The sequence below is a fragment of the Oryctolagus cuniculus genome, chromosome 1, assembly GCF_964237555.1.
Source record: "Oryctolagus cuniculus chromosome 1, mOryCun1.1, whole genome shotgun sequence".
Lineage (NCBI taxonomy): Eukaryota > Metazoa > Chordata > Mammalia > Lagomorpha > Leporidae > Oryctolagus > Oryctolagus cuniculus.
Genome location: NC_091432.1, coordinates 163,654,849 through 163,680,366, shown reverse-complemented (window position 1 = coordinate 163,680,366; position 25,518 = coordinate 163,654,849). Strand labels below are relative to the sequence as shown.

The window sequence follows — 25,518 nt, the reverse complement described above, 5'->3', positions numbered from 1 at the left end:
CTGAACCGTCCTTTTGTGAGTACATTTTTCTTTATTCTGAAGCCAGGCTTGCCTATGGATTCCTGATCCTTCCTCCCAGCGCAGATAGGCCTGATAACCAGCTCCTTGTATAAAGTGACTAAGAAAGAAAGCACCCATGCCTGCTTTGTCATTACTTCACATTTGAATTTAGTTCAATTTACCATGCTACTTTAAAATATCACAAAAGATTCTCTTTAGTCTAAAAAAACCAAGATACAAATCACTGGAGTTCTGCTTGGTCATCACCAAATTCATGTATAGGGAATGCAATCTGTTTAAGATATTTCACAGCCCAGCAATAGCATCATTAAAATGGGAAGAGAAGTAAAGTACAACCATTTCTCTCAGCTTCTGTCATCTTCCATGAAGTGCTTATCCAGAGATGATGCCACACAAGTCTTTCCGGTGGACATCGGAGAGGCATTCAGATGTGGCTGAGAGTTGAAGTCTTGGAGATGCACCTGCAGGATTCTACTAAGGCAGCGCACATGCAAATGTACCATTTGCCCATTTTCCTGAATGTGTGGGGGTCATGAAAGAATCTTAATCCCAAAGATGAGAAGATCTGTAGGTTTTAGGTAAGTTGCTGTGACTGTGTGAGAAGGAGAAATTAAATGCATCCAGAGCAAAGGCCTTGAGCCTGAAGGCTTAATCCTGCCATTTTCCAAGCCATGATGAAATGATGTGTGCGTGAGCTGAAAGTGTGGATGCTGACGAGGGGGAGGAAGACGGAGGAGATGACTGTGGTGCTCACATGCCCTGGTCTTTCCTAGCCATCTGCCTTGGGTAATTGGACAGAGTCCTGGCAACAAGACAGTCTTTTTTTAGTAGTGTGACATGCTTATGGAAGATCCATGTCATGTTAGGAAGGCAGCTCATGCACATTTTTATCAGCGTGTATACTGACTCTCTAGGCTGTGTCAGGGATGACTGTTGATGGTAGTATCAGTTACAAGAAAGTACAAATCCTGACTTGTGCAGACTGCATTCTTTGTAGAGGGGAGAAAAGAAACCAATCCATTCATTGTAGTAATAGTCTAGTAGGTTGGACACTGCCGTTCCCTTGCCCACAAAGGAACAACGATACTCGCAGCTAATCGGTCTTCAGTAGACTTTTACTGAGAAAATAACAGCAACAGAGAAAGCATGAAAGGAGGAAGAGAGGAGAGAGAAAAAAGCCCCCTCCTTCCTGAACACACAGCTTATATACAAAATTCAACCAATCGCAAGCGGACTCTAGTCCATGCACGGAACACTCCAATCCGCTCCTTGTTCACGTGGTGTGCACGCGTCCTCAGGCCAATCAGATGAAGTGTCAAGCAGCAGGCAGGCTCACTGCACAGTCCTTGGCGCCATCTTATTGTTTACGAGACAGGCTCAACTTCTCTGGAAAGTCCCGACCGTTGGAAAGCATTGCCCTAACCGAAACTAGCAATATCCGCCTTGCAATAAAGACACAACAACAGCTATCAGACCAAGCCCTGACATGGGGACCCCATGGCTGGCCAGCCCATGGGGCCCCACAGGACACTCACAGATGGTTCGGCAGTCAAGTAGCTTGTGGAGGATTGAGACGGTGGGTGTGAGGGGCAGGAGTTTCTGTTAGAACTGTGGACCAGACAAAAAACCTCACTGGAAGGAAAGCTTTCAACAAAATCCAGAGAGGCTGTATGGAATCAGTCACAGGCTGATTCTAACAACTGGCATCGGGAGCCTCTGGTGTTTGGGGTTCACAGTCCTTGGCCACAGCCACCACTTTCCCTGCCTTTCACCACAGCTGCTCTCTTATGCTGAAAACTGCAGTCAACAGGCAAAATCAGAGTATCTGATGTTTGTGGAGCACTGAATGTTGGCTGTTCCAAAGATGTGTGCATGTCCTAAGGCTTTGACCTCATTTGTCAAAAAAATAGTGTTAGTAGATGTCATTATGTTAAGGATCTTGAGATGAGATTTCACCTTGGATTACCTGGATTAAGCCCTAACATGCCTATTATCCTTTATTTAGAAATGTAAAGAAGATAATGGATACCCAGAAGAGGAGGTCATGTGAAGACAGAGATTGGAGTAATGACACCACAAGACAAGGGAGCTGCAAACAATGGAAGTGAAAAGAATTAAACAGATTCCCATCCAGAGCCTCTGTAGGGGACGGGGTCCTGCTGACATTGGGATTTCAGATTTCTCTTCTCCAGATAGGTAAGAGAGCAAATTCCCATTGTTTGAAGCCATCACATGTGTGTTAAATTTCTGTAGAAAAACAGAACTCAATATGGCAAGTAGGAAAACCTTCCTTGGCCTTTAGTAGTTTCCAGCATGAAGCTGCCTGGCCTACTATTTTGTAAGGTGTTAGGGCCAAACTGTCCCACCACCCATTAAGCCTCAAGCAGAAAACTATCTTCCTTGGCAGTTCCTACACACTTTTGTTGTGGATGTTTTCTCCAAAATTTTACACCTTTCATTGTATTTTTCAGTGATCCCACTAAATGAACGAAACATTCAGTTATATTGTTGGCCCTACAGTAAGTACAAGACCATTATTTCTTCAACCAGATGACCTCACAGCTGAAGGCAATATTGGGTGGGTTTACCAACCAGTGATACACAGGATGGCAGAACTCATTATTCAACTCACATTAAGGGGAAATAAGGGAATCGGGGAAGCTAAGGCTCTCCAGTGAATTTATTTGAAAATTTCAAGATATGTCTCACTAGGCTAATCCTCTGCCTTGCGGTGCCGGCACACCGGGTTCTAGTCCCGGTCAGGGCGCCGGATTCTGTCCCGGTTGCCCCTCTTCCAGGTCAGCTCTCTGCTGTGGCCTGGGAGTGCAGTGGAGGATGGCCCAAGTGCTTGGGTCCTGCACCCCATGGGAGACCAGGAGAAGCACCTGGCTCCTGCCTTCGGATCAGTGCGGTGCGCCGGCCGCGGCAGCCATTGAAGGGTGAACCAACAGCAAAGGAAGACCTTTCTCTCTGTCTCTCTCTCTCACTGTCCACTCTGCCTGTAAAAAAAAAAAAAAAAAAAAAAAAAAAAAAAAAAAAAAGATATGTCTCTTGTCCACCCCAACGGGAGAATACCCAAAGGAGCCCTATATTTTTTTTTTGCTTTTTGTTTATGTTTTCCCTGTATTATTTTAATACAGAAATCTTTTACTTATGGTATACAAACTTCATGCATTTTATATATACAAATTAAGAACATAGTGATTTCCCCATCCTACTGTTCCTGTCGCCCTCACTCCCACCCTTCTTCCTCCTCCCTCCAAGGAGCCCTCTTGATAGGACAGAAACCTGTGGAGCAGGGCAGGAGCACGCCCAACTTACTGCCCTTCCCCCCCGCAAAAAAAGTCCGACCCAAATATAAAAACCATCAGCAACTTCTTTAAACCAAGTTTACTTGTAGTGCAATAAGAACCAGTCACAGCTTTTTGCACACACACAAAAAAATTAACAGCTGCTTATACAACTCTCCAGAAACAGAGAACCCTGCACCCACTTCAAAGGTAGGATGTAGACTAGTATGCTTTGGGGTTTTCTCACCAAGCACACACAATTTCTTTACTTTATCATCTAACTTGCTTTGTGGTCGAGCCCTACTCTCATCCATGCTTGTCTCAGATTAATCCTAAGGATAGAGATGGAAACAAAGATACAAGGAGGGAAGGTATAAGACAGTAAGAACATGGTGGGCCTGTGCTGCGGCTCACTAGGCTAATCCTCCACCTGCGGCACCAGCACACCGGGTTCTAGTCCCAATTGGGGCATCTGTTCTGTCCCAGTTGCTCCTCTTCCAGGCCAGCTCTCTGCTGTGGCCCGGGAAGGCAGTGGAGGATGGCCCAAGTGCTTGGGCCCTGCACCTGCATAGGAGACCAGGAGGAAGCACCTGGCTCCTGGCTTGGATCAGCAATGTGCTAGCCGTAGCAGCCACTTGTGGGGTGAACCAACGGAAAAAAGGAAGACCTTTCTCTCTCTCTCTCTCTCTCTCTAACTCTTCCTGTCAAAAAATAATAAAAAAAAATTAATTAAAAAAAAAGAAGAACATGGTAACTGTTGTTTTGTTTAGTGAAGTATTCAGAAGTTCAGGTGTTCATTTGGCACCTGTGCAACTTGCTTGCTGTGAAGTAGTGCTGAAATCTCCCATTACTGAACAATATTGTAAGAATTTCAATATTCCCTTCAGTTGGTTTGGGAACCCAGGCAGATCTCCTTGAACTCTCCCTCTTGTGCTTTCACTAGGCTCTGACCACAGGGAAATAAAAGACGTAATTCTTTGTCCTATGAAACTGTTACAAGGTTTGGCAACATTGAAATCGCAGCACTGAATATCAACAGGTGTCTGGCATATAGCATGAAATTTGAGGTGCACACCAGGTACAGAAAGGGGTAGTGCCTGAAGACGATTCTCGGAAATGAGTCTAACCAATAACTGAAGGTGTTTGAGCACAGGGTTGAGCATCACCCCTGGCCTCCCAGGATGCACATTAGCAGAAAACTGAATCAGAACCAGAGCCCGGACTCCAACCTGTTACTCCTATGTGGCCTGCATGGGCCCCAAGCAGTGTCTTCATTGTTGAGTCCTATTCATGTCTTTTGTCTTGAAAAATTTTATCTTACCAAGTTTACTATTGCCGTGCCAAAAGCTCTCAGAATAACTACTTACAACCTATTGTTACTTTGCCTTACAAAAACAAGTCAGAGAATATTCTAGATCTCAAAGAAAGCATCTGGTCCATCTATTTCCCTTTGACAAGAAATATTGAGAAGTGGAGTTTTGTGTACTACTTTTGTCCCAATTACCTCTTATTGCCCCAAAGCCCCTGCATTCATCATACCTGGGGTGACTTTTTCTCCTTTTGTGAAAATATAAATAACATGACTATAATTTATTTCACATATATGTGGCATGTGATCCTTTTTTTGGAGTTTCTGTAGGAAATTATGCTAAAACATGTATTAGCCCGTTCTTCTCATCCAAACAAAATCATGCTCCTTATTAAATTCTTCTCAAAAGATATCAAGGAGTTATAGTTAAGGGCTGTAACAGTACTTAATTTCCACTCCAAGGGGGGGTATAAAAGGCTTATAATAATTCTGTTTTCACAAAGAATTGAGATGTTAGCAAAACCTTTTATAACCTGCCAACATCAAAGAGTATTGGGGGTAGATGTCCTAATTTGTTCTGATGCTACTAGGAAAGGAATCTGTGAGCAGAGGGCTAAAACCAGTTTTGGAACTCATAAATTTATTTGTTAAGTACCATTTTAAATGGATGTTTAAATTAAAAAATACAGTGAGGCCGGTGTTGTGGGACTGCAGCTTAAGTTGCCTTTTATCTATACGGACTAACCCACTGGCACATTTCCATCAGGAGAGACCAAACTGGATCTAAAGTATAGTCTTTACATATTTTCTATGCTTCCACCTAGGCCAAGAGGAACATTTGGGCTGCAAGGCTCCTTCAGTAAAGAGACATGGGATGATAGCATGTGCAGCTAGTGATGCTGTCCCAGCACTTCCAAGGAGATTGGAGCTACACATGCTCATGATAGTTCTGCCATGGTGCCAAGGACCCTAAATAGTATAGAAACCCCAGCCATGCCTGATGCATAAAAGACAAGGAGGCAGCACATTTCAGAGTACATGATCTGCAGTCACAAAGCCTGGGGTCAGAGCCATTTGGGTGACCACCCTCTGTGTGACCTGAAGGACAGTGTGAGGACTGTGTTCAACCTCATTGGTAGATAACAGAGAGGAGAGCCTGCTTGCCAGCAACAGCTGTCAGGGGTGACAGCACCAAGTCAGGTCAGGGCTCAGGTGGCTCCTGGAGAGGCTGATCCCACTGCTCTTACCCCTGCAAGGCTATAACAAGACCTGCTTTGCAGCACAGCCTCCCTTTTCACCCACTTTTTGCTCTCTCTCTCCAGCCAGTCAGGTTTCCCCCAGCCGACAATAAACCTTCCCATGACTCCGATGTTTAGTCTCTTTCATAGTAGCCTTTCAACAGGGCCAGGTGGGAACGTGGAAAGCAGAAAGAAATGGAGCCCCTTTTGGATTTGGGAGGCCTCTGAAGGACATTAGTCAGCCACCGAAGAGATTCGTGTGATAGGATTGGACTTGCTGTGAACAGGATCACTCTGGATTCCCTGTAATTTTACTAAATCGTAATTTTGATAGGCAGCCTGCATCAGAGACACCAAAGCCACTGAAACCTGTGGGGGAATGTTTTTGCTTCAAGGCCACCAACAAGGAACCAGCAGCTGTGCTCAAATCAGACCGCTCCTGACAGTTTTGCAAGAAAAGCTTGTAAGAAGAAGGAGAGTCTGTTGGTGAGGATCAGCCTGGCAGTTGGTCGGTTGGGGGGGGGGGGGGCTGGTCTGTCTGCACCTGTGCCAGTCTGCAACATGCCTGTTCATGAGGGGTGTACCCCCTTCTTAACATGTTTACTGGTAGTAGAACGTGGCAGTAAACTTTGTAAACAGAGTGGTTAGTAGCTTACATTGCACTTTGCTGTCCCAATGTCCTGAAAAGTACTTCCCCAACTGTAGTTTAACAAAGTTTCATTTTGTTTAGCCAAATGAGCCAAAAGGTTCAGTTAGTTCCCTCTCCCTTAACCCTGCAGCAAAAGATGTATGTCATAAATAAACAAGGACTTGCTGGTTTAAAACTGCAACACAGTGGTCATTTTGTGAACGGTTAGATGGGCTAACTGGCAGTTATGTCTGTTGGCAGATCAGTTAACAGCAGTTGGTTTGATCAAGGCTATACATGAGGAAATACCTGCCCTCTGATTGGCCGTTATTTTATTCCTGCCCTGAGAGGTTGAATCTAGGTCTGGTTGTCAGAAAGCAGCCAATCAGAGAGAGCCACTGCATGTTCACAAAGGGCAGACACTGGGAAGCTTCTTTGGCAGCTCCTCCCTTGCAGTGGCCTCCTGACTGCTGTGGCAAGAGGTTTCTCGGCTTCAAAAATCTTGCTAGGCTCACTGCCCTGTCCACATGGAAATTCTTATTTGATGTGAGGCAATAACAAGATCACCTTCATCTTCCCATAACATTTCATGAAGAACTCAGAAGTAATTTAATAATATTATTTTCAATAACTTAAACTACTCTCCATGTGTCTGCTGTTTAAATTGTTTCACATCGTCGCAGGTGTAGAAAGAAACTGCATAATCACTTGTCTAAACTGGCCAGGAATCTTTAGTGGCCAGCAACAGAAACTGACCCTAACTACTGTAAAGGGGAATTTTCCTGGATGGATATGGGCAACCATAAAACTGATGGAAGAGTAGAAGTGGGCCTCAAGGAAGGTGGGGCAGCTCAGCAGATCCAGGTAGTCAGTGTCAGAGTGTGGTCTCTAAATGGGTGCTGCTGCTAGAATCAGTGTGCTTCCCCCATTTTCTGTTAGTGGTGCCCACCTTTAAGAGAATACCATGTTTTTCCCCCCACTCACCCAATTCTTCCTCACATATTTATCTAGTGCAAGGGACCCTCTTAGATGCTAGGGTCACAGTAGAGAAGCAAGCAGACATCCCTGCCAGCATGGTACTTCCATTCTAGTGAGGAGAGGCTGGCAATGGCTCACCAGAAACAGGGAATGAAATCCTGTTCATAAAGATGGAAATGCACGTTATGGACAATAAAGGAGGGAAATGGAGACGGTGCTGCAGGGTTAAATTGAGCATCCAGAAAGGGTCGACCTTAGGAGGTGGTGTTTGTTTGAAGACCTGGCAGAGGTTGATGTTTGCGTGGGGAGTGACTTTCCTGGTAGGGGGGCTGGTGCTGACTTGCGTTTTACAAGGTTCCCTCTGACTGCTCTGTTGAAAATACACTAAAGGCCACATAAAGCAGAACCAAGGCCAGCCATGAGAAGGTGTCTGCAGTCATCCACGTGGGAGATGATTATGGCTTGGGAGAGTGATCCCGGTGCAGGGGAAGAGAAGTGATTGGGTTCAGATTTTTTTTTTTTCAAGGAAGAACTGAGAGACGAGTAGTTAGGATATGAGGTTGCTCCAGATTTTCTGGCCTGAATATTTCTGAAGATAGAAAAGGTTATGGGAAGCAGCAGGTTTAGTGGGTGATTGGAACTTGTTTTGGATGTGTTAAGGGTGAGACTAAGTAGAGGTGTCAGGAGTAGGCAGGTGGACATGCTGGTAGGCAGTGCAGTGCAAGGGAAAGGCTTGTGCTGTGGATATTCATTTGGGAGACATCAGTAGATGCCTGGTATTTAAAGCCACAAGACTGACTGAAGTCAACATGGGAGTGAGTTTGGAGGAAAAGAAAAGAGACGTGAAGCTGTGACTTGAGGAGAGAAACTAGAGAAAGGGAGATAGGAAGGAGTGACCTAATTAACTAAACAGCTATATTTTGTGGTCATCCTTGGGTCTGGGAATGGGAGTACCGTGTTTCCTGGGTCACCATGCTAGTGGGCAATGTTGCATGTGGTTCCCCAAGTCCCCCTTCAGAAGGAATGGACCTTGTACAGGCATCAACATGTGACTGCCATACTCAGCTTTCCAGAGTTTCTTTCATGTTCATGCAACTATTTTCACAAAGGCTGTGAAAAGAAGTTCCTTACTGAGTATCAAGGGACACTGATCTGGGTTATATAAAATTCCTGAGTTATTGAGCAAATATATACTCTTTTATTTCTTAATACTAAGAATATCAGACCTCCCCACTGTTCCTTGAACTCTAAGCACTTTCTCTGTAAATATGACTTTCAAATGAGTTTAGCTTTGAGAGAGAAAAGGAAAGGGGAGAGAAGCTGAGGAGAGGGGTGGGGAAACTGAAGAGGCAGCAATCCCAGCGCTTGAGTATGGTGAAGACCTAGCAGGATTCCTATGATTTGTATCTTGGGCCTGGGACAACAGCCTCATGCATTTCGCTGCCCTCCTGAAGGCTCAGAAGGCTGAGGCAGCCTGGAGCTCTGCCCAGAGAACACGCTGTTAAATGCAGAGCTGAAGGTGTAACAGGGCTTGGTGACTTCTTTTAAACCGGGCACTTATCACAGGCAGTGGACCTGCAAACTTGACCTTTCAGCTCATTCGAGACCTTAGGTACAGGGACATGGCCACCACCTCCCCCCAACTTTTAATGCTGTTGTTGTCAGCTCCCCTCTCTGCTCCCATGGTGTTGTGCCCAGATCGTTAGATCCCCGCAGAGACACCCAGAGAGTTGATCACCAGGAACTATAAAAGCAAAGTTTATTTGGGAGTACAAGCACCACAGGAACCCCATCCAACCAACCAATGCAGCAGAGGAAGGAGTGAGGCCCCGGTCTTTGTTTGGGAGAGTTCTTAAAGGAAAAAAGGGCTACATCAGCAGGAAAAAAGAGTTACATACAGCATGGAAGCTATGGGTACAGGGAGTTACAGCGGGGGCTTACAGCACGGGAGCGTTGGGTACAGGGAGTTACTTTGTTTAGCAATCTCTACTGTGCTATCCTTGGTCTACCGAGCTAGCTGTCCCTGGTAAGATTTGATACCTCCGGAATGCCTGAATGCCTGCTTTTACAAGGACTAGGGTCTGCTATGGGAAACAGAGGCTGCTTTTTTTATTCTTTTGAAATGGAGTCACTTTGGCTGTTCAACGGGAGCACTGTCCCCTCTCCCCTGTCCACGAAAGTGTGGTTCAGAGACCCCATGAAGAGACACAAGGCACCAGCCAGCTTACACTCTGGATTCCCACCTAAATTGACCCATCCCTTTAGCCCTGAAACTGCTCTTCAGTCTGACTTTAGCACACTAATGGGCAGGAACAAAGAGACTCTCATCAATTCTTCTGAATTTACAGCCATCCCAAAATGTCTCTTGCAGTCCCCACACCCTAGCAGCCAGTACCTCTGCAAGGCTGCTGACCAAGTGGGCAGGGGCAACACTCATTTGAATGAGGCTGGTGCTTCACCTTTTGGTGCTTTCTGCTGTGTCCCTCAGCCCCCCAAACCCATAGCCCTGCCTGGAGAGCTGCAGACAATGTCTGCCTTTGTCACAGCACCCATCATTGTCACCTGCTATGACATGTCTTCACAGGCATTCAGTCCAGTGTTCAGCACAAGGCTCGTGCGCCACAGGCCATGGATGCAAGCATTTCCTCCACTATCTAGGAAAGCAGTACATACTTTCCTGAAAACAGGAAATTGCTTAAAAACACAGCAATGACCCTAACGTTGTGGCACCTGCTGCCCGGGGTGCGGCGGCTCCCAGAGAGACTGAACTTGGGTTCCTGCACCCAGGCCCCAACCTGACCCTGCTCCTGGTCTCATTCCCGAGGCTGCTCCAGGTTCTGTTCCTGCTGAACCCCACTGAGAAGCCCCATACCCAGGGTCGGTACCACCCGTTCTTGACCCTGCTGGGCCCACTGTACTGTTCCAAGAAGCAGGTGTACAAGCTCTGCAAGTGCCGGCACAAATAGGATATGTGCACCGGTGTGGCCAACAGACAAGGCCAGGCAGGCAAGCCTCCGCCAAAGACTGCACCCCAAAGACTCTGACCAGGGTCATCGAGCTGCCCTAAGAGGAGGCAGACAAGGAGGAGAAGCAGGAGGAGACAGTAGATAAAAGTGGACTCTCCTGTCCATGCCAAGACAACAAGGTCAAGACAACAAGGACCATGAGGACAGAGGAAGACATCTCTTGGGACTCTGGGAAGACAACTCCAGCCAGCCTCCAATGTACATTGGAGGCGGAAAGGCCCAGGGCCCTCCTGAGCATGGCCAGGGCAATGGCTCTGGAAAACCAGCATCAGGTCTGCTCTCCCTGCCAGAGCCCAGTGACACCGAGGGACCTGCCTTTGAACAGCAAGAGGCAAGGCCAGAAAACTAGGCATCCGATGAGGACCTGGACATCAATTAGGCTCTTTCACGTTCAGGAGGAGTGTGGTTAGCTCCTCAGAGACAGAAGAGCTTTTGCCATGACCGTGGTCATTTCTCAAATGGAAGACTTTTCTTCTAGCTGGGAGGCCCACAGGAATGAGAGTGCCCTTGCTGATCCTCTTTCCAGTACTGTGGCAAGAAACCATCTACACCACTCTCACTGGGTGGACACCCTGTGTGAGGTGGTGGCAACACTCATTTGAAGGAAGCTGCCATCCTTCCTGTGGGGAGCAGGGCCTGTCTCCCGCAACATGGCGAAATAAGTACTGAGACTTCCGAGACTAGGCTAGACCACTGAGACTATTAAGGCTGACTCTATGCATCTGATTTCCCATCATATGGCACTGAGAGAGAGTAACAAATCTTACACAGCTGCTTCGTTAATTAGCTGATTCCTGGCCCAACCCCTTAAAAGGGGAGAGAGACAACATGCGCGGCTGCGCCCCCCTGAGAGAGTCCGTTGGAGAGCTCGCTGGTGCCACCCCTCCGCGGAGGTGGGGGAGCGGCAGCAAACCCGGGAAGGGCCGGGGAAAGAGAACAGCGCAGGGTCTGGTGTCGCTCCTCCGCGAGCGGGGGAGCCACACTTCCAAGTCGGTCATCTTCAAAAAAAAAAAAAAAAAAAGGCAGCCATGACGATGGCCTCGCGGCACCTGCTGCCTGGGATATGGCAGCTCCCAGACTGAGACTGACCCACCCCATGTTACTGAACCCAGGCTCCAACCTGAACCTGAACCTGGTCTCGTTCCCGATCCTGCCTCCACCTCTGTCCCCTTCTGGACCCCACCGAGAAGCCCCATACCCAGGGTCACTTCCGCCCTTTCTTGACCCTGCAGGGCCCACTGTACTGCTAAAAGATGTACAAGCCGTGCAAGTGCCGGTGCCAACAAATATGTGCACCGATGTGGCCAACAGACAAGGCCAGGCAGGAAAGCCTCCCCCACCACCCTGCACCCTGCTCCCTGCACACTCTGGCCAGGGCCATAGACCTGCCTCAAGAGGAGGCAGGCAAGGAGGAGAAGCAGGAGGAGGCAGCGGATCAAAGTGGATTTCTCATCCAGGTGTCAAGCCAGCCAGGGCCATGAGGGTAGAGAATTCCTCTAGCAGTGGGCAAACTCTTGTGACTCTGGGAGGACACCTCCAGTCACGGCACCCAACATGCATAAGAGGCGGAGTGACCCAAGGCCCTCCTGAACACGGCCAGGGCAATGGCTCCGAATGCCCAGCATCAGGTCTGCTCTCCCTGCCAGGTTCCAGTGACACCAAGGTTTGACACCAGCTTTGACCAGGCCCAGCCCTCCAGCAGCCACGGTTCCCAAAGCCGTCTACCCAGGGTCCCCGGGGCCAAGCTAAATGCTGGATAAAGTGGGAAGGAGCCCACAGAGCCCAAGCCCAGGTTGAACGATTGAATGAGCCCTGACACATCGGCCCCTCAGGCCTCCCAGAGGTGGGCTACTTAGTGCAGCCAGTGGCAGGATGGCCCCAATGCATTAGAAAGGCTGGGCCTGGGGTCGTTCTGGCTGCTCTGCCTCTTGGCCCCTTCTGTTGTGCTCCTCATCCCAAAGCACTAGCCCTGCCTGGACAGCTTTAATCACCCGCTGCCTCTGGCACAGTGCCCTTCATTGTCACCTACTGTGACTCCTCTTAACAAGCACTCAGTCCAAAATTTGTGTACAAGGCTGGTACGCAACAGGGTATGGAAGCAAATATTTCCTCCACTATATAGCATGCCAGCACACGCTTTCTTGACAACGGGATGTTGCTTGAAAAATGCAGCCATGAGCATGACCTCGTGGCACCTGCTGCCCGGGATGTGGTGGCTCCCAGAGAGACGGACCCCAGGTTCCTGAACCCAGGCTCCAACCTGATCCTGAACCTGGTCTCGTCCCTGAGCCTGCCCCACATCTGCCCTCTGGCTGGACCTCTCTGAGAAGCCCATTCGCCTGGGACGCTTCTGCCAGCTATTGACGCGGCTGTGCCCACTTCCCTGCATTAAGCTACAGGGCCAAAAGATGTGCAAGCAGCAGCACCCACACAAAAGGCACGGCGACGTGGCCAGTAGACTGGGCCCGGTGGGCCTGTGGGGATGAGGATTTGAGATCGTCAAAGGAAGGAGGCTGTCAGCTCCTCAGAGACTGAACATTCAATAACGTGTAGCGTCACTCACACATAGAAGAGCTTGCTTCTATTTGGGAAGCCCACAGGAACGAGGAGGCCCTGGCTGATGTCCCTTCTGGTACTGTGGCCATAAACCAGCTCCGCAAGTGCCACTGGGTGAATGCCCTGCCCAAGGAGGTGAAGAAAAATCCTTAAAAAAAATAAAAAGAAATAAATAAAGAAACATTCTCACAAAGTTTCAGGCTGTTACAATCAGAATAATTTTGCTTTCAAGATTATAAAATTATTACATACAAAGTCTTATTTTCAAAATACACAAATAACTGGAATAGAATTGAGAGTAAAGGGATAAACCTATGCATTTATTATCAACTGATTTTTAACCAGGGTGCCAGACCACTAAATGGAGAAAGAACAGTCTCTTCAACAAATGGTGCACATAACAAAAGATAAAGTGGTTTATACTGGACTTTGGTAAAATTAAAAACACTTTCATATATCAAAGAACATTATGGAAAAAAACTAAAAACTAAGTTACAAAATGGGACAATATATTTTCATATCATGTCTTTAACAAAGGGCTAAGTATCCAGAATAGCAAAAGAACGCTTACAACTCAAAATAATAAAAGGTCATCAAAAAATAGGCAAACTCTAAATAGGACTATAAAAACTGGGCAATGGGTTTAAACTGATTTTTACTTTCATTTTTCTATTTGAAAGAGAGAGAGAGAGAGAGAGAGACAGAGAAATAGACTGGCAAAGAGAACTTTCCCACGCACTGGATGCCTACAACAACTGGAGCTGGGTTAGGAAAAAAATAAAACGCTGGGAACTAGATTGGTCCTTGACTCCTGGCTCTGTCTCTGGTCCAGACACAACCATGATAGGCGCTTAAGGAGTTAACTAACAGATGGGAGTTATCAAATAAATTAATTTTTTTAAATAAACCACAGAATTATTCCACAGCACAACACTTCCAGTTCTAAGTATATATTCAAAAGATCTGAAAATAGTCCAACAAATATTGTACACAATTGTTCATAGCAGAACTATACAAAATAGTTAAAAACAAATCTTTATCAGCAGGTCAATAGATTTTAAAAATTCAACAGAGGTATATATTGAATAATACTCAGCCATAAAAGTAATGAAATACTTACATACGCCACAACATGGATGAACCTTGAAAACATCAAGCAATGTCAAAGACACCAAGGGTCACCTTCTATAACACTGTATCAAAGTTAGAAAATAGGCAAATGAGAGAGATCTTCAAAATCGTCTTGGAAAATTCATATTATGAAAAAGTTATGGATGACTTCAAAATAGTTTGGCATCAAAATAAACTTGTCTTTTAATTCCATTTCATCCCAAACATTTGAAAGTATACTCAGACAGAAGTAGAAAGTAGATTTGTGGTCACTAGGGGTTGAAAGAGGAGGGGAAGAGGAAGTAAGTTTTGAATGCCCATGGGATTTTATTTGAAGGTGATAAAAATGTTTCAAAAATCAGCAGAAGTGGTAGTTGCATAACACTGTAAATGTACTGACACTGAATTTTCCACTGTGTATATTTGTACATACACAACTCAATATAAAAATCCTTAGAATTTCTCCCAAAATTCAATGATCCATTATGAATTTTAACTTCCAATCAAGTGATAATTCTTTACTTTCTCCTTTCACTTTGGTAGATGTTTAATCATGGGTATAATTGTTTCCCATACACTTTGGTAGAAGAGTAACAAACAGCCCAGAAGATACTGTCAATGACAATAGATTTTACTCCTCCGGAAGAGTCTTAACCATCTTCCTTCTTAGTTGTTTGAATGTCCTCAGGGAAGCAATTGTTCTTTTTTTTTTTTTTTTCTAGACTACTATCAGCCTTGTCTATCCCCATGTATTAATCAGGATTGTCCAGAAAAGCAGGGCCAATAGGAGGTGTTAGGGAACCATTCATGGAGAAAGTAATTGTAGTGGGTTTGAAACAAGCACAGTTTGAAACAAAGTAACTGTAGCACCCTTTGAAAAAAAGTAACTGTGCACTCGAGCAGCTTGAAGGAAAAGTAAAGTAGTAGCCACCCTAGTTGGTAAGATTTGAAAGTGGACAGCCTAACTAGATGGCCTAACCACAAACTGTTGTTGCCATGATGACGGGACCCTGGGGGGTCAGAATGTGGTCGGGGCTAGCCTCTAGAAACTGTATATAAGGGGACCCTCAGACACTGTAAACCAGAGGTTGCTCAGCCTCTCTCCCTGGTCCGTAGTGCCTAGTGCACGCGGGGAGAAGCTCCTGGTCGGTAGTGCCTAGTGCCCGCAGGAGTAGGCTTGAGCGATCTCTCCTCCTAGTCGCCTAGAGTATCAATAAAGTGTGTTTAGTTTGACCTTCCTCAGTCTCCTCGACTCTTCCTTCGCGGTAACCTGGCCAGTTCCCGAAGTGGGGAGATCCTGACAGCTGGCGCCCGAACAGGGACCTGAAGTCAGACGGTGGTGAGGAGACGAGCCCTTGAGGAATTGTCAAAAGGGTGAGTAGTGGTGGTTGAAAGAGACCACGATGGGTGGGACGTCCCAGTTAAAAGAATATAGGCAGGCACTAGTGAGTATAGAGAAGGTGAAGGTCCTTCCAGGCCAGGCACCAAGAGGCAAGAAAGTGAAGTGCTACTCACCAGGAAATGTACATGGGCTTGTAATCTGGCAGCAGCTTGTATAGGACGGGACCTCCAAGATCTGCAGACCTTGGAAGAGGCAGAAAACCTCCTGGTGGAATTTCTACAAAAAGGAGAAGGCGCCACAGGGAAGAGATTATAAATGTGCAGTAGACACCCTTAAGGTGTTAATTTGTTGTGGCAAGGGATTAAATCCAAAAAATACAGGAGACGCCTGTAAGCTCTACGACGCCATAGCAGAATTGTAGGCAAAAACCTCAGGTTGTTCCCAGAGAGCTAAGCAAGGAAGAAAAAGCAAAAGAACAGTCAGCGTACCCGATAATGTTAAGAGGTGGTAGATGAGAATATGAGCCTGTGGGACCTGGACTAATAGCTGCTTGGCTTAAACAAGTTCAGGAACACGGTCTCATGCACCCGGCTACCATCACTTATTTTGCAGTAATTTCAGTAAACTGTACATCGGTAGACACATCAATATGCTACTGAATGTAACTCCTGGCTTTGCGGCAGAGAAACAGCTAGTCATAGATAAGATAAAAGAGAAGGCGATAGCATGGGATGAGATGCATCCCCCTCCCCCAGCCGACGCGGCTGGACCAGTGCCACTAACATCAGATCAAATTAAGGGAATTGGATTATCACCAGAAGAAGCAGCTGGCCCTAGATTTGCTGATGCCAGAACCCTCTATAGAACATGGGTTCTTGAGGCGCTTCAAGAATGCCAGAGAACTATCAGTGGGGCCCCTAAAGCAGTCAGCATCAGACAAGGGCCCAAAGAACCCTACCCTGAGTTTATTAATCGATTCTTTACTCAGATTGATATGGAGACATCTAGAGAGGATTTGAGAACATATTTAAAGGATACCATGAGCCTTCAAAATGCTAATGAAGAATGTAAAAAGTTGCTTAGAAATTTTTTTTTTTTTTGGACAGGCAGAGTGGACAGTGAGAGAGAGAGACAGAGAGAAAGGTCTTCCTTTGCCGGTGGTTCACCCTCCAATGGCCGCCGCGGCCGGCGCGCCGCGGCCGGCGCACCACGCTGATCCGATGGCAGGAGCCAGGTGCTTTTCCTGGTCTCCCATGGGGTGCAGGGCCCAAGCACTTGGGCCATCCTCCACTGCACTCCCTGGCCACAGCAGAGAGCTGGCCTGGAAGAGGGGCAACCGGGACAGAATCCGGCGCCCCGACCGGGACTAGAACCCGGTGTGCCGGCGCCGCAAGGCAGAGGATTAGCCTAGTGAGCCGCAGCACCAGCCCTGCTTAGAAATTTAAGACCAGGAGACTCGTTAGAAGAAAAAATGTATGCCTGTAGAGAATTTGGGTCCACCTCCTATAAGATGGCCATGCTGGCAGAAGCCTTAAAGGCTGGAGATAAACAGCAAGGGTCAAGAAGTTTTCAGGGAACTTGTTACAGATGTGGAAAAAAGGGGCATATGGCAAGAAATTGTAGGAGTGGAGAAAAAACTCCGCTAAAATGCTATAATTGTGGGAGAATAGGACATATGGCAAAAGTATGTGGACAGCCAAAAACCGGGAAAGCGGGGGGCAATGCCCCCCGGACCATGATGGCATCTGCCCAGAATATCCAGTCATCTATCCCGCCATCTGCCCCACCCCTGGGGGAAACACAGACGGAAGCCCCTGCGACAGGGATCTATCCGAAACTACCAAAATAGGATTAAAACAAAGACCTACCTTAAAGGTAAACCTAGGGGGGGAAGATATAATAGGGCTGTTAGACACAGGGGCTGATTTAACTATAATAAGTGAACAAGAGGTTAAAGGAATAAAAGAAGGGATAACAGAAGGATGGCAAAATATAGAGGGGGTGGGAGGGTGCTCTAAATTACAAAAAATATCACAGGTTACGCTGAAAGACAAAAAAGGAAGGAAGACGAAGACATCCATTCTAATATCCCCAGATATTCCCATCAATATATTTGGAAGGGATATCTTAACAAAGTTAGGGGTAGCCCTAATTATGGCACAACTCTCTACCCAAATTACCCCAATAAAGATAAAAATGAAAGATCCTAATAAAGGTCCCTTGATTCCCCAATGGCCTTTAACCAAAGAAAAATTAGAAGGAATTAAGGAAATAACAAAAAGACTACTAGAGGAAGGGAAGATATCTCCAGCAGACCCAGATAATCCCTGGAACACCCCAATATTTGTGATAAGGAAGAAATCATGCAAATGGCGAATGTTAATAGATTTTAGAGAACTTAATAAATTAGTAGATAAGGGAAGAGAAGTTCAATTAGGTATTCCACACCCTGGAGGATTACAAAGAAGAAACCAGGTTACTGTTTTGGATATAGGGGATGCTTATTTTACCATCCCTCTGGATAAGGACTTCAGGCCTTTACTATCCCAAAGGTTAATTATCAAGGTCCAGGCCATAGGTATGTTTGGAATTGCCTCCCACAAGGTTTTGTATTAAGTCCCTTGATTTACCAAAGTACACTAAGGGACATACTAGAGCCCTGGAGACAACAACACCCAGAAGTAGATCTTTATCAATATATGGATTATATATATATTGGGTCCGATCATTCTCCAAAACAACACAAACTGATCATAGAAAAACTCAGATAAATGCTTTTAGAAAAGGGATTCGAGACACCAAATGAGAAATTACAAGAACAATATCCCTATTCATGGATGGGGTACTTGTTGCACCCAAATAAATGGACACTGCAAAAACTAGAGTTGCCAGAACTTCCAGAGAAGCCCACCCTAAACGAACTACAAAAGTTAGTAGGACTCCTTAATTGGATGACCCAAGCTGTTCCCGGAATTAAGACAAAACCTTTTATTCTTATGATGAAGGGAAACCAAGAGTTAAATAGCATCAGGGAATGGATCCCCGAAGCAAGACAGGAGTTACGGACTATAAGGAGACTATTAAGCTACTGGGATGCCAGCAAGGAAGTTTACTGTACCGTTATGATGGGAGGTATAAAGTGCACCAAGGATCTGATACATTACCAAGAGAGCTCTACAGATAATACAACTTCAAAATATAAGATAGGTCAAGTCAGAACAGTGGAACAGACAATAAATACTCTAACTGATGCTTGCCTATCTTACAGCACCTCTTATCAATTGGACAGAATTTCGCGAAGGGATACCTAGTCCTCCGAGAGGAACCCAGCCCACCAGAAATAGAAGAAGAAGAAGAAGAAAAGGAAGATCCCGAATCTGGAAATCAATCTGGAATATGCTCAGGAATGTTCATCCCCTTGGCCCAGCAGCTCAACGGGCTTTGCAGGGCCACTAGCGCATTTAAAGAAAAGGGAGGACTGTTAGGGAACCATTCATGGAGAAAGTAATTGTAGCACGGTTTGAAACAAGCGCTGTTTGAAACAAAGTAACTGTAGCACCCTTTGAAAAAAAGTAACTGTGCACTCGAGCAGCTTGAAGGAAAAGTAAAGTAGTAGCCACCCTAGTTGGTAAGATTTGAAAGTGGACAGCCTAACTAGATGGCCTAACCACAAACTGTCGTTGCCATGATGACGGGACCCTGGGGGGTCAGAATGTGGGTGGGGCTAGCCTCTAGAAACTGTATATAAGGGGACCCTCAGACGCTGTAAACCAGAGGTTGCTCAGCCTCTCTCTCCCTGGTCCCTAGTGCCTAGTGCCCGCAGGGAGAAGCTCCTGGTCGGTAGTGCCTAGTGCCCGCAGGAGTAGGCTTGAGCGATCTCTCCTCCTAGTCACCTAGATTATCAATAAAGTGTGTTTAGCTTGACCTTCCTCAGTCTCCTCGACTCTTCCTTCACAGTAACCTGGCCAGTTCCCAAAGGGGGGAGATCCTGACAGGAAGTAAAGAAGAAAGGGAGCTGGGGAGAGGGGAAAGAAGACAGGTGGGCAGACAGGAGGAGAGTCATAATAATCACTTCCTAGATTACAGAAGTTGACATGTCACACAACATACCAGTTGAAAGCTAGCAATGGTGTAACTCAGTTCAGGACCAGGGCCAAGAATCAGGAGCTGACGTTTGAGGGCATGAGAAGATGTATGTTCCAGGTCAGGAGGACAACAACAACAAAAAAATCAGTTTGCATTTTCCTTTCCTTTGTGTTCTCTCTACATTTTCAATAGATAGGATGAAACCTGCCCATAAGAATGAAGGTAAATATTCTTTACTTAGTGTACTATTTACTCAGTGTAATCTATTCCAGAAATACCCTCACAGACACAGCCAGAAATGATGTTTTGAAAGCTAGCAAGGTTTCCTCTAACCTAGTCAATATCACACATGAGGGGCTGGCATTGTATCATAGTAAATTAAGCCTCCACCTGTGATGCCTGCACTGGTTCAAGACCTGGCTACTCCACTTCTGATCCAGCTCTATGCTAATGTGCCTGGAAAAGTAGCAGAGGATGGATTGAGCCCCTGCACTCACATGGGAGACCCAGAAGAAGCTCCAGGATCTTGGCTTCAGCCTGGCCCAGCCCTTGGTATTGTGGCCATTTGCTGAATGAACCAGCATATGGAAGACCTCTCTCTCTCTCTAACTCTGCCTTTCAAATAACTAAAAAAATTCTTAAAAAAAATCACACATGAAATTAACCATTATGAGCTCACACACCTTGTCAACTTGGCACCATAAGTGTCTTTATAAACCATACTTAGTTTCTATATAAGAACAATAACATGGTTATGATTCCAACTAACACAAAGCAGCTAACCTACACACAACTGAAATATGATTTCCCTGCCCCAGACAACAAGGTAAGGTCCTAGAGTGAGCTTTACTCTTCTACTGATCTCCTGTGATCTAGATATTATGATGTAGGTAAGTAATACTTAAATGTTGATAGAAGTCAATACCTCTATGTACCTAAAAAACATTGAGAGAAAATACATACATACATACACATGCATACAGAGAGAGAGAGAGAGAGAGAGGAGAGAGGAGAGAGGAGAGAGAGGGGCAGTTCAAAACTCTTGTGTAGGCTAAGTGTTTGGCATAATAGTTAAGACCATATTTGGGACACCCACATCACACATTTGAGTGTCAGAGATCAAGTTGTGGGTTAGCTTACAATTTCATCTTTTTTCAAAATTTTATTTATTTTAGAGGTAGAGTTACAGACAGAGAGGGAAAGACAGAGAGATAGGTCTCCCATCTGCTGGTTCACTCCCACAAATGACCGCAACGGCCCGAGCTGAGCTGATCCAGAGCCAGGATCCAGGAGCCAGAAGCTTCTTCCAGGTCTCCTATGTGGGTGCAGGGGCCCAAGCAATTGGGTCTTCTTCTACTGCTTTTCCAGGCCATGAGCAGAGAGCTGGATTGGAAGAGGAGCAGATAGGATACGAACTGGCACCCATACGGGATGCCAGCACTACAGGCGGAGGCTTAGCCTACAACTCCACAGCACCGGAGTTCCAGGTACTAAAAGGGTTCGTCAAAGTACCTGGCTAGAGAATTAGAGAGTAAAATAAACACAAATGGTTTCTTTCTTCTTTTGGTACCAAAAACAAAATACTGAAAACCATGCACAGGAAGAAATTTCTTTAATTTTATGAAAAATATGTACAATGAAAAAAAACCATGTATACATAGATTTCAAACATTTTTGCACCAAAAATTTATTTTCATACTATTTTCCCCCAATTTTTGAAGTACCCTTTTACTATATATATGGACTTAAGGTCCTTGTCATCTATAATTTTTTTATTTGACAGAGTTAGACAGAGAGAAAGGTCTGCCCTCCGTTGGTTCACCCCCCAAATGGCTGCCACGGCTGGAGCTATGCCGATCTGAAGCCAGGAGCCAGGCACCTCCTCCCAGTCTCCCACGTGGGTGCAGGCACCCAAGCACTTGGACCATCCTCCATTGCCTTCCCGGGCCACAGCAGAGAGCTGGACTGGAAGAGGAGCAGCCGGGACTAGAACCAGAGCCCATATGGGATGCCAGCACTGCAGGAGGGGGATTAACTAAGTGAGCCACGGCGCCAGCCCCATCATCTGTAATTTAAGTGAATGAGATACTAGCTCTTCACCATTCTCATCACATCCCCAAGACAGAGCTGATGTTGAACTTCCTTGTGGTAACACTTAAAATTTGAAATGTGTGGTGCAAAAGGTCAGGAAAACTTAAAAGAAACAGCTGTAGAATAGCTTGTGGGCACATTGCCAGTAATCTATTATAAAATTCACTATTGCAAAATCAATATAATTTATCATGTATGTAATCTGCAATGCTAGTAATAGAATTCCTAGATAACAAATTCTGTCTTGCTTGGTATATACTGGCCAATTAGATTTTGTTCCATGAAAGCCTTTTGTTGCAGGACACTGTATTGGGTACAGCTATGGATCCAAATGGCTATAAAGCTTTACAATAATCATGAGACAATTTTCTGAGCCTGAGCCTAAAGAAGTGTTTATCTTAAGAAAACAAAGGGTACCAGAAATACGTTAGACTTCAAAGTTACTGACTTCCTGCAGAAGGAAGGAACACTTATTATTAAAAACTATATAATAGACAACACCATAATTTTAATTATCACAAGCAGCATGTGGGAACATACCATTAGTCACATCATTACACACACACACACTCACAGAGAGAGAGAGAGAGAGGGAGAGAGAGAGAGAGAAATTTACCCAGGGTTATATATAAACTATAGGATTCAAATGTGGTAATCACTACCACTCCATTCCTTTCTTAAATAAAAATCCCCCCAAAGCTTTGATTTCATTGTGTATGCCATGGCAGAATTTCAACAACCCCAGGGTTGGCATTAAGTCCAGAAAAATGGAATTTTAAGGTAATTTTGGTGCCAACAATGTGTGGAAACCCGTGCAGGTTTTCTTGATGCATATCTCCCATGAATGTTTTGAAGACTCCTTCTATTCATGGATTTAAAAATGTTTTCCCTTGTAATTCCACTTTCCTGACCCTTCTGAAGTACCCTTGTATATACCATATAAGCACACCATGCCCTCAGTGCTCTCCCTGGAGGTCATTCTTAAAATCAACTGTATTTTTTGTGCTTTCTCGTCTGGAAGATTTAAGTCTGATGGAAGGAAGCACAATGGGAGTCTGAATGTTTGGCAATTTGGGTAGCTGGGGAACGTGACCTGGGGGTAGCTGAGGAGCAACAGTGGAACCCAACATTTCGGGGTGTTCAGTTCTCCCTTTGTCATTCCTCCTCCCTGGACTGCAGAATATGCCAAGGTGATTTTAAGCAAAGCTTCAAATTCCAATCTTAATGAAACAGACAATATTCATTTTGTATTATGTTTGCAAAAGGCAGGAGTGAACTATAAGATGGCAGAAAAGGTGAAGCAAACTGTTGGTGTCATCTGTAGCAAAGGTTTTTGAATGATAGAATTTTCTTGTATGCATGGCATTGTGGAGAGTGACATTTCAAAAAAATGCTTGGCTAAAACACAAATCTTTCAGATGAGGTGAAGTCATCAGACTTGAGACAGCTTTGGACAAACCTTAATGGCCTAACAGCTAAGCTAAGCAGTCCCTCCAGCAACATCTCTGAGCTATGCATCTTCTTTATTAGAATGCTATAAATACCAAGTTGGCATTAGAAATCTCAGCATTCAAAATTGCAAAAGCCATTAAACATGTGATAAAATAAAGCCTATGTATAAGCTTACATATCAAATAAGTATTTATTTATGAAGGAGTTAATTAAAACACTTATGGAAAATTCACATTGTCTTTGATTCTTATTTTTCACAAGCTTTTTGAAATACCCACATGTACAAAAAAGGTCAGCAGAGCTATCTTGGTTAAAGTACAAGTGTGGGCCAGAGACCTGGATGCTTGGTATCTGTCGCCCTGCCTCTCTCTCTCTCTCTCTCTCTCTCTCTCTCTCTCTCACACACACACACACACACACACACTCTGCATTCCTTTCAGGGATGCTTTGAAATCCGAGGTACTTGTAGACTACATTTTATGAACCATCCTAAAGAAATATCTAAATTTCCCAGATGACAAAATAGAAGCACAAAGAGGGAAAGTGCTTTGTCCAAGGTTACTCTGCATTGGGATTAGGGACCTCGCTCTCTGGGTTCATCATTTCCTCCTTAAAAATGGCTAGATGTCGTTTTTCAAAAACTCTCGGCATGATGAAATGGAGTATGTTCTGGCACTAGTGTCAGGTGATATTAGTTCAAGTCCCAGCGCTACCATTCACTAGTGTGACACTGCCATATGTAAAAATTAAGCATTAATGTGACATTACATGAAAACTGAATTTGTACATTAAGTCTATATCTGAGACTCTTCTATTAGAGGAGGAGCAAGAATGATACTTTTATACTACATATACATGTATATATGTTTGCTTTTAGTTTCTCTATAGACCACCTTTTAGCTGTGATACTTTTTTTTATTATTTATTCTTCATGCATTTGAAAACACGGCAGCATAGAAGATGGGTGGAGAGAGAGAAAGAGAGAGAAAATCTTCCACCCTCCCATCCACTGGTTCCATCCATTGAAGCCAGGAATCAAGAACTCCATCCAGGTCTCCTAAGCAGGTTGCAGGGATTTGAGTAATTGGGCCATTTTCTGCTGTTTCCCAGGCACATTAGCAAGCAGCTGGATAAAAGCAGAACAGCCAGGACTTGAACAAGGGTTCTGATGTGTGATGGCACTGTAACAAGCAGAAGCTTAACCCACTGCACCACAATACTGTCTCCGTGATACTGTTTCTTTAATGACAACACAATGGCTCCTCTGCATCTGAAAAGGCTTTGGGGGAGGGTTTATATGCATTAAGCTTGGAGGAAACAAACATGGCTTCTGACCATATGCCATTTTCAAATCTCACTCTCATGGTCTTAGAGAAATAAAGAGGGAACTTGGAAACACAGAACCTATACAAGTTGCAACATGGGAGGAGAGTCGCAGGCTTGTCAATTTGAAGAGATACACTACTGGTCACCATTCAACAACTATCAGGTAAGCATGTGTTCTAAAGAAGCAGCAATTCTTTGTCAAGCTAACTATAGAGATAAGAAAAAGACACAAGAAGAATTAACAGCTTTTCTGCTTATATAATTAAATTGCTTTTACATTCATTTATTTGAAAGCCAGAGAGAGAGAATGAGAACGAGAATCTCACCTACTCATTCACTCCCCAAACATGCACAACAGCCAGAACCAGGCCAGGCTGAAGCCAGGAGTCAGGAACTCAGTTCAGGTCTCCCACAAAGGTGGAAGGCCTCCCAGGATGCACCTGCGGCCTCCCAGGATGCACATAACAGGAAGCTGGAATTGGGCACAAAGCTGGGACTCAAACCCAGTTACCCCAAGTGCACTTCCCAAGTAGTGTCTTAACCACTGTGCCAAATGCCTATCTTTAGACAATTTTTTACAGGAAATTTCAGTCTATCCAGAAGATAACATACAGATGTAGAAAAGAAATGCTGTACATCAACGAGTCTGAATCCTGTATGGGGAAAAGCCTTGCTGCAGAAAGGTTAAAATAGGAGTCCTCTGTTTCCCAGGTGGGGCTACCAATGATTTTGCTTCACAACATCTTGACCATGATTTACTCTCTCCAAATATCCACATTTTCTCTTATTCCTTGATGTATTTGAAAGAGATTTTTTTTTTATCTACTGCACTCATAAGTTTATAAACTATTGTTTACAGACTCCAAGTTCCATGGGTATTAAAGGGACCATTTATGGGGAATATAATTACAAATTAAAGTCATTCTTCATCCACAAATTAATTCTCTACACATGATTTGTTAAAGTTGGTTAATCAGGAAATCCTCTGCAAACAGGTGTAATCATGGTTTTCCAAAGTGATGTAACATGCAAACAATTCCAAGTACGTGTTCCATTCACGGTGCT

The 25,518-nt window shown here is 45.0% G+C and overlaps 1 protein-coding gene across 10 annotated transcripts in view; it reads right to left on the bottom strand.

Annotated features, from left to right (window-relative positions):
• Positions 1-7,929: 7,929 nt before the first annotated feature.
• The window catches only part of LOC138844174 (uncharacterized), a 411,900-nt gene continuing 394,311 nt past the window's right edge, over positions 7,930-25,518 (bottom strand). For all 10 annotated transcript variants that reach the window (XR_011379722.1, XR_011379723.1, XM_070051340.1 and 7 more), the window contains 3 exons: positions 15,672-15,774; positions 14,167-14,239; positions 7,930-13,194 (listed from right to left, as the gene is read on the bottom strand). The gene's annotated coding sequence lies outside the window, so the exon portion shown is untranslated. The remainder of the gene's footprint in view (positions 13,195-14,166; positions 14,240-15,671; positions 15,775-25,518) is intronic.